Source organism: Armigeres subalbatus, chromosome 3 (assembly GCF_024139115.2).
Source record: "Armigeres subalbatus isolate Guangzhou_Male chromosome 3, GZ_Asu_2, whole genome shotgun sequence".
Classification (NCBI taxonomy): Eukaryota; Metazoa; Arthropoda; class Insecta; order Diptera; family Culicidae; genus Armigeres; species Armigeres subalbatus.
Window position 1 is genome coordinate 78,316,007 of NC_085141.1, and position 18,568 is coordinate 78,334,574.

Below are 18,568 nucleotides of genomic sequence, written 5' to 3' on the forward strand. Positions count from 1 at the left end.
GTTTGGAAAAGGCCTGTATTATGTCTCATGTCCGTGTTACATGGGAACATTTCCGCAGGCCTGGGGAAATTCAAAACCCCACCCAGCGCCGTAAGTGTCAAAAGTGGGGTCATGGAACCAAACATTGTCACATGGATGCTAAATGCATGATTTGTGGTGGAACCTCTCACGCCAAGGACGCATGTCCTGTGAGAGAAGATTCCAATAAATTTAAATGTGCTAATTGTGGGGCAATCATAAATCCAATTTCTGGGAATGCCCTTCACGCAAAAGTTTTGAATTCCCGTGCAAAATTGATGACGGGAAATTCCAATCGGATCCCAGATTCGACGGGTAGAAATTTTTCAAACGCTCAAATCTCGAAACCGGTTACCGGTCGAGCAATTCATACCCACCACAATTCACAAACAAATTTTGCCGCTCGTCAACGGGTAGCAAGCACTTCAGTAAATTCCAATTTTCCCAATGTACCTACGTATGCAAACATCGCTGCTGGTAGACAAAATTTCTCTTCTCAAAATGAGGTTTATACCCATGTCCCAACGGAAAATAACGGTCATGTTGCCGATTCAGGTAGCATGACTGCTTCCGATTTTGATTTTTGCCTTTCTCGTATACTAAGTATACGTAAAGGCTATAATTTCACTCCAAAACCAAACTTTTGATAGAAGGTTCGGAGACCCATAGTGTTATATACCAATCGACTCAGCTCGACGAATTGAGGTGATGTCTGTTTGTGTGTATGTATGTGTGTGTGTATGTGTATGTGTGTATGTGTACAAATTTTGTAGACACACTTTTTGGAACTTAGCATTAACCGATTTACTCGCAACAAGTCGCATTCGACGGGGAATGCGGTCCCATTGTTTGCTATTGAAAATTGGCCTGATCGGACATTGCATTTCGGAATTATTGAAAATCATTGTTTTTTCCCAAGGGTCCCCCTTGGAAAAATTTCAAAATCGAAAAAAATTTTTTTCAAGACTGGTGGCAATGCATAGTAATTAATGCAAAACATGCAAAATGATAGAAAATATGCGATCTATCCCCTAAAGTGCTTTTTGACCTTTCGTATGTGATTTTTTCAGTACATTTTACGATGCACGAGAAAGGCACTATCACCGCTAGGTGGATTAATCTGGGTTTTTAACTTAACAATTGCATCACATGATTGATGCAATGTTCAAAGCAAATACCATTCCTGAAGCTGTTCAGTGTTCAGGTTGGTATAAAGTACACACAAAAAATTGTTATCGGACTCCGTTTCAATGTATCCAAATAATTGTGTAAAAGTTCTAAATTGGAATGCCCGCTCTCTAAAGGGTAAGGAACATGAATTATTCAACTTCCTTTCAGTTCATAATGTGCATATTGCCATTATAACTGAAACGTATTTAAAACCAGGACTCTCCATTAAAAGAAATCCAAACTTTTTTATCTACAGAAATGATCGTCTTGACAGCCCCTGTGGTGGGGTCGCCATTGTCATTAATAGACGTATCAAACATAAATTATTTTCTTCGTTTGACACCAAAGTTTTTGAAACCTTGGGAGTTTCTGTTGAAACAAATTTTGGACAATTTTCCTTCATTGCAGCCTACTTGCCTTTTCAATGCAATGGGCAGCAAAAGAATTTGTTGAAAGCTGATCTTCAAATTCTGACTCGCAACAAATCAAAATTCTTCGTATTTGGTGACTTCAATGCCAAACACCGTTCATGGAATAATGCTCAAAGCAATTCCAATGGTAAAATTTTATTTGAAGATTGTTCTGCGGGATATTATACTATTCAATATCCCAATGGACCAACTTGTTTTTCTTCCAGTCGAAATCCTTCTACAATTGATTTAGTTTTAACGGATTCAAGTCAGCTGTGTGGCCAATTGGTAACTCATGCTGACTTTGACTCTGATCACCTTCCTGTGACATTTGAAATCTCACAAGAAGCCATTTATAATCCAATCAGCTCTACTTTTAATTATCATAGAGCTGATTGGGATTTATATAAAACGTATATCGATAGAAATTTTGATGTTGATATTCCTCTCGATACCAAAAGTGATATTGATAATGCTCTCGTATCTTTGACAAATTTAATTGTCGAAGCCAGAGGCATTGCAATTCCGAAATGTGAAGTTAAATTCAACTCCATTATTATTGACGACGATCTTCAGCTACTGATCCGTCTTAAAAATGTGAGAAGAAGGCAATACCAAAGAACTCGCGATCCCGCGTTGAAAGTTATTTGGCGAGATTTGCAAAATGAAATTAAAAAACGTTTCGCTATTCTGAGAAATACCAACTTTGAGAATAATGTCTCGAAGTTGGATCCCAGTTCGAAACCCTTTTGGAAATTAACAAAATTCTTAAAAACCTCAAAAGCCAATTCCAGCGCTTAAAGAGGAAATAAAATTTTATTAACAAATGGCGAAAAGGCTCAAAAACTTGCTCAGCAGTTCGAGAGTGCCCATAATTTTAGTCTAGGTCTCACTAGTCCAATTGAGGATCAGGTTACACGGAGCTTCGAAGACATTCTCAATCAAGAGAATGTTTTTGACCCTTCGTTGGGAACTAATTTGGATGAAGTGAGATCCATTACTAGAAAATTTAAAAATATGAAAGCCCCGGGTGATGATGGTATTTTCTACATACTTATCAAAAAACTTCCTGAGAGCTCTTTATCCTTTTTGGTTAATTTATTTAACAAATGTTTTCAATTGGCATACTTTCCAGATAAATGGAAAAACGCCAAAGTTGTTCCAATTTTGAAGCCGGACAAAAATCCAGCTGAGGCTTCTAGTTATCGTCCAATCAGTTTGCTTTCTTCAATAAGCAAACTGTTTGAAAAGATTATTTTAAATAGAATGATGGTTCATATTAATGACAATTCTATTTTTGCTGATGAGCAATTTGGTTTTCGCCATGGGCATTCAACCACCCATCAGTTATTAAGAGTTACGAACTTAATTCGGCTCAACAAATCTGAAGGATATTCGACTGGAGTTGCTCTTCTTGATATAGAGAAAGCATTTGACAGTGTTTGGCATGAAGGTTTGATTGTAAAATTGATGAATTTTAATTTTCCTCTGTACATCATTAAACTGATCCAAAATTATTTATCAGATCGCTCACTGCAGGTAAACTATCAGAATACTAAATCTGAAAGATTACCTGTAAGGGCTGGTGTCCCCCAAGGCAGCATACTGGGGCCCATATTGTATAACATTTTTACTTCTGACTTACCTGATTTACCACCAGGGTGTCAAAAATCTTTGTTTGCAGATGACACGGGCCTTTCAGCCAAAGGGCAAAGCCTTCGTGTCATTTGTAGTAGATTGCAAAAAAGTTTGGATATTTTCTCCACTTACTTGCAAAAATGGAAAATTTCCCCGAATGCTTCCAAAACTCAGCTTATAATTTTCCCACATAAGCCGAGAGCTTCTTATTTGAAACCTTCTAGCAGACATATTGTCACTATGAATGGGGTTCCAATTAATTGGTCTAGCGAAGCTAAATATTTAGGACTTCTGCTAGATCAAAAATACACTTTTAAAAATCATATTGAAGGCCTTCAAGCCAAATGTAACAAATATATTAAGTGTCTATATCCACTTATAAACAGAAAATCAAAACTTTGCCTTAAGAACAAACTTTTGATTTACAAAAACTTTTTAGACCTGCCATGTTGTATGCTGTGCCAATATGGACTAGTTGCTGCAATACCAGAAAGAAGGCACTCCAGAGGATTCAAAATAAAATTTTGAAAATGATTCTGAAGTTGCCTCCGTGGTATAGTACCAATGAACTTCATAGAATTTCTAATATTGAGACATTGCAACAAATGTCCAACAAAATAATTTCCAATTTTAGACAAAAATCGTTGCAATCTTCTATTGCAACGATTAACTCCTTGTACCCTTAGTATAAAATAGGTTAAGTTTATTAGTTTAAGTTGAAAACATTGTAATTCCTACATGGTTCAATTCAACCAGAGGAAAAATTCTAACTGCCAGAGGCAATTGAAATGTATTAATAATAACTAAAAAGTAACATAGCAAATAAGGATGATAGTGTTAAGAAAACACGGAACACCTAGTCTAAGAGATGAATGCATGTATTAGATAATAAGCAAATAAAATTAGTTAAAAAAAAAAAAAGAGAAAAAAAAAAGCCGAGAATAAAACAGATTTGCTTGGTAATATTTAAATTAATTGATTAAGCGATCTACAATTTATATAGTTTATCTATGAGTGTATCCTAAATTTAAAGTATTTTCATGAGGGGTGTGCTTTAAAATCGTCAAACAATAGAATAATCTATCCTATTCAATATTATACACATTACATTGTTACGCTCTTCGCGTAAAAAAATACAGCTGGTGAGTTTTTTTTTAAATACAGCTTTGTTAAACTTTTGAGTGTTTTTCACAAAGTTACCTATGAGATAAAATTGGCCAACCCTCGAAAATATATACCTGATTAGAACTGGTATAGTCCATTCAGTCAAACATTTTGTTTTGATTGTATTTTTGTAATATTAGCTAGCAGTTTGAAGGTTAGTAATTCAAAATGTATGAATGGTATACACGGTTTCACGTTTTTGCACAATAAACTGATGGTTTGCAGAATTTGGTTTAAATTGATAATGATGGAGGATGAAAGAGAGGTATAAATACCGCACAATCGTTACAAGCTACAAAAACAAGCCTATGATAACCTGATGCAAGTACAAAAGAAAAATATAATCTGAGAAGCAGCTTCACCAACAAGCTATGTTTAAACGCTACGAAATTGCTCATTTTCCGTTAATAATAATTGTTTTTTTTTTTGTATTACTATAAAAGCAACCAGTACCGGTACCCACATTAATTGTAGCTGATTCAAAAAAAATATCAACAAGCACTTTCCCCGAATTCATTCGTTCATTTTTGTTTCAGTTTGCGAAAGACGTGCTTATTTTGGTCAGGACAATTTTCACCAGATCGGAAAACATCAACATAAATAGGGTCGAAATTTGTGCGAACTTTCTTTTAAATAAACAGTGCTGCAGAAAATTGCAGTTTTCTTAGAAATTCTTGAGTTGGCGCTTCTGAATTATGTATGAGATGAAAGCTCTTTAGTTCCTTAATTACCTTGCGGGTTTAGTTTTTTTATCCTAGATCTGTTGGTGAAAAATATTCCCTTTGGAAAAACGACAATTTTTCTATCGAAAAAGTTCATTTTCTCCTAAAGTAAGCAACTTTATAACTATATTAACCACTTGGTATGCAGTACTAATTGAGTAGAAAAAGCGCACAAAATTTAAACAGAATCGGTCAGTCATTGCCAAAGTTATTGCATTTTTCTGGTTTTGGCGATTTTTGAACAATATTTTTTGAAGGGCCGTTCTACCCGACTTCCCCTTAATTAAAAAATCTGAAAATTTGCAAAATGTCTTCTCTTACATATATGAACAAATCCTGAACATTTCATCCAAATCGGAGAATATCGACACAAGAGGGGGTCGCGATTCTCGCGAACTGGCTCTTCTTAAGTGCTTACGGGTTGAAATGTTTCAAAATTGCGATGATTGTGTGTGTGTGTACAAACTAACCCCCACTGTCTGGCAGTGATGTTATGGAGGAAAGCTGTCTGTTAAAACAGTCAGATTAAATCCGGGAGTTAGAAAGTGTTAGCTCTACTGCAGCTCCAGTGACCCATTTCAGAGTGCCTGGTATTTCATGTCCACTCCGAGGTCACTATCACTAACAGTAAGCCCCGCCTGATTATGCTACCGTTTATCAAATGGATAAAGGTATCATAATCAAACTTCCGAATTCAAAATATATATAATATAGTTTGAATCCAGTGCGCATTTAGTTGAATTCATTATACATATATTTTTGAATAGATATGCAACGTATTTACGCTTCCTGGATTTAAAATGTATATCAATGATATTCATCGTGGATATATATCTTTGATCCTAACGCGTATTTAGTAAAATCAGTTTCATGTAATACTATTATGGAACGGACTCACCAGATCCGCAGCTTGAACGATTGGCCATTCCGCCCCGCAAATGCCGTCTATCAGTAATTCCATCGTATACAAGGGTTCCAACCTCTTACAAATCCAACAGAATGCAGTGCACGTGTTTTACTGTTGATACCGCTGCAATTCTATAGAATTCTTGAGAATACATCCTAGAAATTCTTGAAATCCTGCGAGTCTTCATTATATCCTGAGCTGTAACTTTCCCGAAAATCTTGTCACATTTAGATTTCTGTGAAAATATTTGGAAAAGGAAATTTTAACACGACACTGCTACGATTAATAACAGTATGTAAATACGATTAATGTCCAAGCATTTGATTTGACAAAAACAAATTTGTAACATTTATTTGAACTAATAAAACAAACACTGAAATATGAAAATATTTGGAATTCCTTCTGGAGAAATTTTTAATAGTTTTATATTCGAAAATACATAAGAATTATGTAATTCAGATTACATTCGAAAAGATTTTCATGTATATATGGTCTGATGTTCAGGGGAATATAAAAAGTGTAATCAATAAAATCCATTTGAACTTATCGCATTCAAATCATCCTGAGTGCACGAGTTAGGATTATATGAATTATTATTAAAACTTTATGATCTATGGGAACAGGGGAACCTAACAAAAAAATCATTGCAAATCGGAAAAAAATAATATGGCAATTATGAAGAATTTTCCATCGATATTGATAGGATCTTCTCGTAACAATTCAAAACAAATATCCGTGGAAATTCAGAAGGGTTGCGCATAGTGTTTCGGGAGAATTTCCCGTGAAAGTGCGGATGAATTTCTCGATAAAATGTGAAATGAATCATAATGAAAATTTGGACGAAATTTCAAAAATATCCTCTTAACAAATAATTTAAGCTACCTTAGCTAAATTTTTAGCTGAAGAAGACTTTTTTTTTATGAACAATCGATACACTTGCTGACAACAGTTTTCCCGATTAGTATAACGAAACACTGCTGGTTACATGTCAATTCCATATTGGCGTAGAGTATCGGCAGAACACCCATTGTGTTCCAAGTCATCGTAAAATAAAAATATTGTTGTAATAGTATGGAAAATGTAAAATGAATTAAAGGAAATTATCATCTGAGCTGAGGAAAAAGTCGAAAACATCTTCACTGCTGGTTATAAAATGAGTCAGAACCATCCCATTCTATTCCATCAGTCGATTGCAGCCCTCCAGATACAAACCCTGATCTAAACAATAACGCCATCTGCAGTGCTTTGCAAGTACGAGACATTGAAGGCGACCTCGTCGCTAAGGCCAAAGCACACATATACAAAGACGCAATCATATTTTGAAAACAAATCAGATGATATGAACTCATCTTATGACCAGGACTATTTAGAAGAAGCTCTGCCTTTCGAATCTTTAAATCACTGTAAACCAAATAGTTGACCAGGACTCAAAACTTTTGATTACAATTGCATCTGAACTGTATACTACCATCCCTACAAAAGTATGTGCAAAAAGTACAAATAAAATTATACTTAAGGATTTGAGCGAAAGTCCGAACACTTGAACAAACACAACGGAAAGCCTCAGAAGATACATCAACTGCAACTGCACGAGTCTTGATTCCAATCTTGAGAATACTTGTTGAATTGGCTTCATATCTACAGGTCCACACGCAAGCTTGGGAGGCATTTTTTCATCGGAAAGCTGGCAATGATTCCGAAAATCTTCTTCCAGGATAGTGCTTGTGAAATTTCTAATTGCTTGATCAGGTTTGCATACGCAAAAGACAAATTTCCCCAGAGCATTTTCTTCGTATGAAAAACTATCATAAATCACACTAAACGAAAAAGTTAAAAGAGAAGAGAAATCATCTTTGACAGAAAAAATGCGTCCACTTTCGATCACAGCCAACTTTTTCATGTTTCAAAATTGCGATGAATGTCCCTAAATTGTTAGAAATACATGCGAAAGTGTGGTTGTTACATTAACTTCAAGCTTCCATACCCGGTAAAAATCGTTTACTCATTAATGGGTACTTTTTCTGTGCTATATCTTCCTCTCTGTTGAAAAGTTTTCCCATTTTTGGAGAATGAGTGGATCTACTCATTTAAATGAGTAGATCCACTTATTCTCTCAAATTTTTTTCAGCAGAGAAAAAGTACCCATTAATGAGTAAACGAGTTGCTCCGTGTACCAACGGCGACAGATTTGCAGTTGTCAAGCGATAGAATCGTGTGTGTTTGGAGGAACGCTTCACAAAAATCATTATTTTTCAAAGGAATAAATGTAAACACACATAAAATGTGCAGCCACTCGATCAACATTCAACTTTAAATTACTGACTAATTTTATATGGACCATCTGTTTTTTTTCTGGCGAATCTGATTAAAACTAAAAAAAAATCCATAAAAATAGAATGGGCTGATCCTGACAGTCGAATGCCAGATTAACGGAGGTGAATACGACCACCATAAAAATACCTACGCACCTAAGATACAAATAATGTCGATTTCACGAAATGTTTGCGACTTTATGATTTATTATTATTATGATGAAGTATAAATAGGTACTGCAGCAGCAGACGCACATTTTATTGGGCATCTGGATTTATGAGTGATAATAACTTATGATTATAAAGAATTATCTCGACCTATTCTGCCTGGATCTGCGTTAAATTTAAAACAGAAGCAGAGAGCCCGCCACGCGACACTCACAGTTGGCGATTCAATCAGTATATTATATCTGTCGACCCATTTAGCTCGTTTTCAGAGTACATTGCTCTTGAAGCTTTTTCGATTTTGACGCTGCTTATGCGTTTGTATTAATGCTACATACACTTATAGCTCGAGCCGACTCCACCATGCGTCACATCACAACGTGGCTAAATAAAGCACTCAGTGCCTAACTAGTCATTCCTTTTGTCCCAATATGGCATAATCAAGTTTTTCTCTCCGCTTTTTATCTAAACAACGAAACGGACCGAACGGCAACCGCTTTTTCCGTCTCGTTCCTTCGTGCTCGGTAACCCGGATTACAGATAATTGCTGCAGGCAGAACGTGCAGCGCTCAAGAGTTCAAGGTAGAGCATGAAGTGGCTTGCTTCCGATGCGGTATCGCACGCGCTGCGCCGTCATCGTTAGTAGTCTAGAGTAGCGCTACCTAATTGGGGTACAGGCAGGGATCACTGACTTGGCTGACTAAGCTAAGGATTCCCGCTGAAAAGGTCATACTGAGCGCTGCCAAGGCGATGACACAACAGGTTGCGGAGCTCTGCCTGACGGTTGGGTTTACGGTTTACAGTTACCGCTGTACTGAATCACTACATAGTAGATATGTACACAACTCCATGCGTAACTGATTCCGACAACTCATAAATGTAATAATGCTTACAAACGCTTCACGTAAGACAGTATCCATGTTCGACTATAAAGCAATCAACTAGTAAAAAGTTCACAAGAACTGTCGTCGTTTCAAGTCTGTTGTTTGGCTCACTGTGACGAATAAAAGGCAAATTACAAAACTCATTGGTGGAATGTAGGCAATATAAAAGCAGAAGCACTCTCTCCAAGTAGTAGGTATGGTCTTGCTTTGTTGTAATTTTATCGTATTTTTTGTTTGCATTTTGCCAATGCGACAATATCACGTAATCGTCCGGCGATGGTTCTGCTTGGGTAAACGCACTCATTGCCGGAGCCAAGCACAATAACCATTCGAACAAAACTGACGATATAAACCGCCTGTGTGCAGCTGAGGGACTAGACAGAAAGCCCGGCAGCCACGGTATGGGTGGTTGAATTATGTCAATTTGCACTTGTGCTTTGCTATTTTTATTATTAGTCATTTGAAGCTGTTTTGTTCGATGAGATATATTACATTGGAAAATAATACCACTGAGTCAGTGAGGCGCTCCGTAGGAAGCATTCGGTTGATCGATGCTTGTCTGGCAATCAATGGCAGCCTACTATCGGAATGCGTAATATGTCTGTTTGCGGTGTCGATTAGTGCTTCGTGTTTGTTCAAATGAGGGCTTTAGAGAACTCCGCCTACAGAGGAAAAAAGTAGCAGTTTTATTGTGTGGCATTATTTTTTTCCGTCTGGCAGAGCAAAATTGCAGACAAACAGAAGTATCAAAAACTTATTAACTCATTCCATTGGTTGAAGTTGTGTATGCTAACCTGCAATACTGTAATTTTTTTGATAAAAGTGCAAAAATTATAATAACAGTTGTCTTTTAACACACTCGACCTCTAACAGGAACGTTCCGTGGTGGAATTCTAAATTGAGATCTCTAAGCAGATTTTACCAACACTATCACAGAGTAATTTTTTCGCTCTGCACACTGAATCATATTAAAAAAAATCATTTTCACCTGATGTCTGTCAGACAAAATCATGCGTCTAGTTAAAATTTGCGTGTATCTCTTATGGAACGTACACACGGTCAAGCAGTTTGACCAACATTGACTCCACCTCTCGTTTATTCAAACATCCATCAAGTTTTACCAACAGCGGCATGAACAATCAATTTATTTGACCAACAATATCACATACGAACGACCGAAGCGCCAACTTGAGCACCAACCATCAAAAATATATGGGGGTTTGTGCAACTTCACTACAAATGCTCAAACATGTTCGGCGAACCTTGACTCCACCCCCCACAACTCAAACCAAAATCAAAACGTTTTAATTTTTTCCAACCGAGCCGCCAACTGTCAAATGGTTGTTCGAACAACTTCACACACGTTCAAACAAAGCAGCAACCGAAGCGTTTTCTTGGGGGCGGAGTCAATGTTCGTCGAACTGCTTGACTGGTGTGTACGTTGCTTTAGTGTGCCTCCGGATTTGTTTGTTGTTTTCTAACAGCGAACAAGGAAGGAAAACTGACAGTTCTTACAGCAAACGAGGAAATATTTTGTAAACAATCCACTATTACGAATGTGGATGAAAACCTCAATGGGAAAAACTGCGGAAGACTTCTCGTAAACTTTTAAATAAAGCGAAAAAATCAAATTGGACTCTTTACTGACTCTTAACGAATTAAGAAAATCCAAAAATATTAGCAATACTCCAGAAGTCGCGAGACTTCTGAAGGCACTTCCAAAAGAGAAATGGGAATGAATTTTTCAAAAAAAAACTTCTGGTGAAACATTAAAGTTTATTAAGGAAACCCATTTTCCTGGTTCGATTATGTGTAGTAGAACCTACTACAAGTGGTTCGTTTGAAAGCCAAAAATGTTCAGCAAGAACTAAAATGTATTATGAAACGAAAAATGTTGCATTAGCATTGTCTGACGATATCTTTACGAAAACCAGTATAGATAATGCAGTGAGCTCTTTCCCAGCCACATAAATCTGCAGGACCGGACGAAATAATTCCAGCAATGCTTCAAAACGGCGAAATAGTGTTGATTTTGCTGTTAATTGGAATTTTTAATGACAAGTCTATTTAAGATTCAACTATATTTCATATTCATGTACAGTGTAGACAAGTAAAATTAATCTTTATACCAAAAGTAGAAAAGCGAGATAAGAAGCATCCTAAATAAGTCCGTTCCATTAGTCTTTCATCAGTTCTGTTGAAAACTATGAAAAATATGTTGACTGTTGAGTGTTCATATCAACACAAATTACATGATCAAACATCCACGTGATAAATGTGTAGAATTTTGAGAATTACTTTAAACCACATTCAAACATGCATTGAAGTTTATATTATTGATCAACATCAAAAACTTTTCGAAATCTGATCAATTGAAAATTACAAAAAACAATTAAAATGCCCCGTCTAAACGCGGTCTTGGGCATTAGAGGGTTAAGAAGACCAAAAATTATCAATTGGATCTATACTGCCGCTAACCGCAAGTCAGACTTATCTGTATGTGAACGCCATATCCAGATAAGTCTGACTTGCGGTTAGCGGCAGTATACTGCACTCAGTTTTTGTTTCGAGGGGAATACGCACTTCGTAAAAAACGTGTTAATTCGAAAATCCGTGTAAAATAAAAACCATAAAAAAATGGTTAAGCCCTCTCCAACGGAAAACGACTTAGAAGAATTTACTGACAAGTGAAAAGTTTCTCATTTGATTGACAAAAACTGGGTATTGCAGGAATGGGCTCGATGAGTGGAAGGCGGAAATTGGTGTTTGAAGTCATTTTGAATTTCAAGATGGTCCACTTCCGATTTGCTAAAATGACTGAAAACCCATCCAATGTGGGTTTGGCGTAATTTTAAAATTCAAAACGACCTACTTCCGGTTAGACCTTTGCTTCACCACCGACGATTTTCTTCGCCGTTGGCGCCATATTTTTTGCTTTTAATTTCTGGGTTTTCGGGGGGAAAGGAGGAATTTTCAGAGGAACTACTGGAAGATCTTCCGAAGAAATTCTTGAAGGATATCTGGAGAAGCTTTCGTAAGAATTGCTGGAAGTACTTCCGAATAAATCTCTTGTGTCCTCAAGGAATTCCTTCCGAATGACGAATGACTTCCTGAAATAATTTCTTAAGGTCTGAGGCAAGGGTTTTCCGTTAAAAAAGCTCGTGGTAGCACTCTCTGAGAGAGAAAATTGCTCAATTCAGCCCGCCAGAATGACGCTGTCAGTGTCGCCAAAATTATTTTATCATTATACAGTTTACAATTGCTTGAGAATAATTCGCCGTAAACGGAGAACAGAAGGAACTGGCAACAATGGAGAAGAAATTTATCACTCATGCAGTGGTTCGGCGAGAGAACAGCAGCAGCGCCGACCAATCACGCAATGAGGAAATCAAAATAAACAAACTCCAGCTGGTTTTGGAAAATGAAAACATGAGCCGTTTCTAGAACAACATTAGACAATATCGTGAGAGGATTTCTGCACAAGGTTTTCACACAAGCTTCAAAAAGTATTTGGGTGATAACAGTGGTGCTGGTGTAAGTAAGGCAAACAAGACAAATAAGATTGATAAGACTAAGAAGAAAAATAAAGTAAGTTCCTCCAGGAGTTCGTTCGGAAGTTCCTCCACCAATTCCTTCGGAAGTTCCTCCAGGAATTATTTTTGGAAGTTCCTTCAGGAATCGTCTTCGGGAGTTCCTCCAGGAATTGTCTTCGGAAGTTCCTCCAGGAATTGTCTTCGGAAGTTCCTCCAGGAATTGTCTTCGGAAGTTCCTCCAGGAATTCCTTCGGAAGTTTTCTGGGAATTCCTCCGGAAGTTCCTCCGGGAATTCCCCCGGAAGTTCCTTCGGGAATTCCTCCGGAAGTTCCTCCGGGAATTAATCCGAAAGTTCCTTCGGGAATTCCTCCGGAAGTTCCTCCGGGAATTCCCCCGGAAGTTCCTTCGGGAATTCCTCCATTCCTAGAGGAATAACTGGAGGAATTCCAGGACGAGCTTGGAGGAATTCCTGGAGGAACTTCCGGAGGAATTCCTGGAGGAATTTCCGAAGGAATTCCTGGAGGAACTTCCGGAGGAATTTCTGGAGGAATTTGCGGAGGAGTTCCTGGAGGAACTTCCGGAGGAGTTCCTGGAGGAACTTCCGGAGGAGTTCCTGGAGGAACTTCCGGAGGAATTCCTGGAGGAACTTCCGGAGGAATTCCTGGAGGAACTTCCGGAGGAATTCCTGGAGGAACTTCCGGAGGAATTCCTGGAGGAACTTCCGGAGGAATTCCTGGAGGAACTTCCGGAGGAATTCCTGGAGGAACTTCCGGAGGAATTCCTGGAGGAACTTCCGGAGGAATTCCTGGAGGAACTTCCGGAGGAATTTCTGGAGGAACTTCCGGAGGAATTCCTGTAGGAACTTCCGGAGGAATTCCTGTAGGAACTTCCGGAGGAATTCCTGGAGGAACCTCCGGAGAAATTCCTGGAGGAACTCCCGGTGGAATTCCTGGAGGAACTTCCGGAGGAATTCCTGGAGGAACTTCCGGAGGAATTCCTGGAGGAACTTCCGGAGGAATTCCTGGAGGAACTTCTGGAGGAATTGTTGGAGGAACTTCTGGAGGAATTGTTGGAGGAACTTCCGGAGGAATTCCTGGAGGAACTTCCGGAGGAATTCCTGGAGGAACTTCCGGAGGAATTCCTGGAGGAATTTCCGGAGGATTTCCTGGAGGAACTTCTGGAGGAATTCCTGGAGAAACTTCCGGAGGAACTTCTGGAGAATCCCTGGAGGAACTTCCGGAGGAATTCATGGAGGAACTTCTACAAGAATTCGTGGAGGAACTTTCAAAGGAATTCGCGGAAGAACTTCTGGAGGAATTCCTGGAGGAACTTTCGGAGGAACATCTGTAGGAATTTGTCTCATTTGTCTTCCCGAGCAGCACAAGTTGGACAAAGCTGGTTGCAGCAACTTGATTGTGACTAAATCTGGTCACGTATAAGTTGCAGTAACTTTTGTGAAACATGTGTGTTGCTAGGGTTATTTGTCCTATTTGTCTTATTTGCTTTATTTGTCTTATTTGTTTTATTTGGCTTATTTGTCTTATTTGTTTTATTTGTCTTATTTATTTTCGATTGTTTATCTCATCTTATCCCTATATTAATTTCAATTTATATATTTGGTATCCTCGTGTTCACAAAAAGGAATACGCTTTTTTCTAGTGTCACGCTAGATACAAAATTGACGGACTTTCTACCGCTCTTATCGCTCCTTCCCTGCCATGCGCCGCGAGAAAATATGCTGTTGGCTGCTCTCCCGAAATGGTAACTTTTGTATGGAATTTAAAAAACTTGGTTGAAGTAAAAAGAGAGATATACTTTTTATTACATCAAAATGATCGTTGGAAAAATTCAAAACTTTTGTCAGTTGGGTTTTGCAAGATTAGGTTCCTTTGTGCCTCAAATAATCGGATAGAGGTACAGAGAAGCGAAAATTTCAGTTGTACAATAGTTCAGTATTTTGAGCTTAATTCTAATTTAAGAAATAATAAGTCCATGAAATTTTGTAGGAACATTCCTTGATAAATTTCAAAGAGTTTGTCAGTTGGAATGAGCGAAATTCGTTCCCAATTCCGAGTTATAGACATTTTAGTACGAAAATAGCGCTCTACCGCGAGAGACCTTCCCTCAGACCTTAAGAAACTGCGGAGAATTTTCGGAGGAATTCCTGGAAGAACTTCCGGAGGAATTCCTTTGAGGATCGTCCAGAGGAACTTCTTGACGACGGAGACGAGCCAGCCTCGGGCTGAAAGTCTCCTTAATGAAGACAAAGAAAAAACTTTTTTACGAAACACAGACGAATTCCTTTGCAGAACTTCCGGAGGTAATGCTTGTAGACCTTCCGGAGGAATTACTTTAAGGATTTACCGAGAAATTTCTTTGAGGAACTTTCGGAAGAATTTATATGATATGCAAATATTTTTATTTTCACATATAGTCAAGTAGCACTCGAAGAATTGAGTAGCTTTAAATGTAAATCAAAACTTGTCTGGGAATGCATTCTTTCACTGCGAAAGGTGTGCCAAGATAACTCCGTAAATCTATACTGGGTTCCGAGACACTGTGGCATTGAAAGTAATGAAAAGACAGACGAGCTTGCGAAAAAAAAGCACAAATCAAGCTCTATCTGGAATAAGGGCGAATGTCGCAAAAAAGAATTCTCTTCGCCAACTTTCCCTCTTTTAAAATAAAGTGACAAGCAGATGATTTCGTTGCTGTTTTTCCCCTCAGAACGAAAGAAAACAATGAAAACTTGCATTCTGAGGTGATAAACCGCGATGAAATCCACTGCTTTTCACTTTTATTTAAAAGAGGGGAAGTCGACGAAGAGAATCCTCTCTTGCGACAGTCGCTCTTTTACCACATAGAGCTTGAAATTTTTGGTTGTCAAAAAGTGTGTTCAATCAAAAAGATTTATGATTCCCAGAAAAGCTCTTGGAGCTCAATAAGAGAGCTCTTTGCCCCTTTACTGGTCTAATAACCGGACACTGCCCGAGTAGATTAGATAGCATTTAAAAATATTGGCCTGGTTCATAATGATATCTGTCGTTTCTGTAACATGGAACGCGAAACCTCGGAACATCTGCTTTGCAGTTGTGATTTATTGGACAAGATCTAAGTTTCTAAATAATGGCTTTATGCATCCTGGAAATATGGTGGGTTTTATTAACTCAATTCTACCGGACTGGGAAAAGACAATGTATCCCCCTAGCCGTGGTGCTGCTTCTCTCATGCATTATAAAAACATATTTTAAAAAACACAGAAGAAAAGTCAAAATAGCACTTTAGATATAGATTGCATTATTTGCATCAGTTCCCATTTGTTTACGTTCATTAGATTTACTCTACATTTTTGTTCTGAAAGAAAACTTTTTTTTTATTAAAAAAAAAACAAGAGGGAGCGGACCCCTGCTGGGCTAAAACAGTGATTTGACAATAAATCCTGAACGCAATGGCCGATCTGGTCAATTTTCAATAGGAAACAGAGTCCAGATTCCCAGCTGAATGCATCCTGTTGCGAACGAATCGGCTTTAGGATATGTTCCTGATAATGAGTGTTTTTTTTTGCTCACATTACATACACACAGACAGATATCATCTGAATTCGTCGATTGAAAAAAAAAAACACTACGAGTCTCCGGGCGTTCTATAAAAAGTATTTTGTTGAATCGACCATATAGCCTTTCGGTATACTTAGTGTGCGAGAAAGGCAAAAAAAACTCTAGATTTTTTCGTCAAGGAGATGATAAATGACACCTTTCTATTTTCACTATGTCATAGGACACTAATAATCAGTGCAAAAAGATATCATGATATATATCATTGCCAAAAATCGCCAACACTTTCTAAAAAGCCGACGGCCATTTGTCATTAGCCGCCCTGGCAGTCGCTTTCCGATCACAAACAAATGAGAGCGCCATGTACCCGCTGCTGACTGCTGATCGTTCGTGGTACATCGACCCTAGATCCGCACGATGATCTTCCCCATCGTCACCAATCTTTTCACCTCGGACGGAACAACAATGTGTGAACCAACAATCAAAGCATCAAAGCGAACTTCACCATCATCCGTCGACGACAACGGAGGCGGTCGCTCGGTCCACATTCCATCGCAATGCACACCACCACCAACCAACCAACACGCAAAGAGCAAGCAACAACAAACTGCACTGGAAGAGAGTTTACTCGTTGCTGCTCGCTCACCGACCGCGACCTGGCGGACTAGATTCGATCCGTTCGCTTTCCCTTATTGGCGGAACGACCGAGTCACGAGTCGAACTTGACCGGTTCCACGCGATTCCAGTTGAGATGAGGCGATAATTATTTTGGACACTCTTGTCCAAAGTATTAATGCAATTAATCATCGTCGGACCGACAATGACGACGTGGCTAGCGAAATTTCGACCATTATTTTAGTATCGTCGAACTTTTTCTGTTGGTTGGTACCGCAGTTTTTACATTTCTTTTATACCATTGTCTAATGAAAGGCTATCATATCATAAACACAAAAGATAAATACATGAACATGTTCTTCATGAAACATAATCAGCATATCAATTAAGTGCAAATTGTTATGCTATATCTACGAAATACGTTTTGACATTTCCCTTTTCTCGTTATTTTCAGGTTTGTAACCATCCAGTTATATTCAGATAACTTTGTCCGACACGGATATCAAGTCATTGTAGACAACATGTATCACATATTCACATCCAAACATATTGCAAGTCCATTCTGGGATAATAAAAAGCAAAACATTTGTATGACAAATCGATAACCTTATATAGCTCATATGTGTCAATAAAGGACGGGCAAGTTTTCTATTCAAACAACATGTTTTGTATCAAAAAGTTGCCTAGAGCCGAAGAACTTTTTAGGAAATAAATGGACATAAATTATTGTATGTGTATAGCAAACATGTAAACATGAGTAGGTAATGAATTTTCAATGCAACGATACATCTAAATGTATTTCACGAAGAGGAGAAAAACAGCTACGAGCATTAATCTCGGTATGAATATTTCGCTGTTCCCTCAGGATGTGGCAATTTGTGCAAAAAGTTATCCATCGGCCGTACCCGTGGATGGTTGGCACCGCTGAATGTGTGCTGTGAAACAGACTTCCGTTATGATCGGGCTTTTGCCTATTGTTGATTCTTTTTCTATCCGACGGCGCCGCGCCGTCGTCGTCCGGCAGCAGACGGTCCAGTTGGATTGGAGTGGTGGCCGGATTGTTGTGCCTCTAACCTGAAACGAGTTCACAACAAAAATAAAACGGATGACGCCCGACGGGTACCGTTTGTTTCGTATGGTGAGCTGCCAGAGTTTCGGATCGGTGGAACGGGTTCGATGTGGATACGCACATCGATAGTCGTGGCGAAAGAAGTTCGCGAAAATGAGCGGTAAGAGAAAGACTTTCGATGAACTTGACACAGTTTTGTACTATGGGCCATACAGACCGACTGCACGCTACGCTCAATCGAAATGGATAGTTCATATGTGCTGTTAAGGATGTATTTGTTAAGTACTGGGATCAGTTTTTTTCTCAGTGTCTGTTGGACACTGATTATTCGTATATTGACAATAGAAAGTTGATTTAAAAAAGTGCCTGCATCATATGACATATTGCCGAACCTGTTCGGTTAGTTT

General features: G+C 38.4%; 1 protein-coding gene across 5 annotated transcripts in view; it reads left to right on the top strand.

Moving 5' to 3' along the window:
• LOC134220413 (probable serine/threonine-protein kinase DDB_G0282963) overlaps positions 1–18,568 on the top strand; it is a 351,651-nt gene that overhangs the window by 137,218 nt on the left and 195,865 nt on the right. The window lies entirely within an intron of this gene.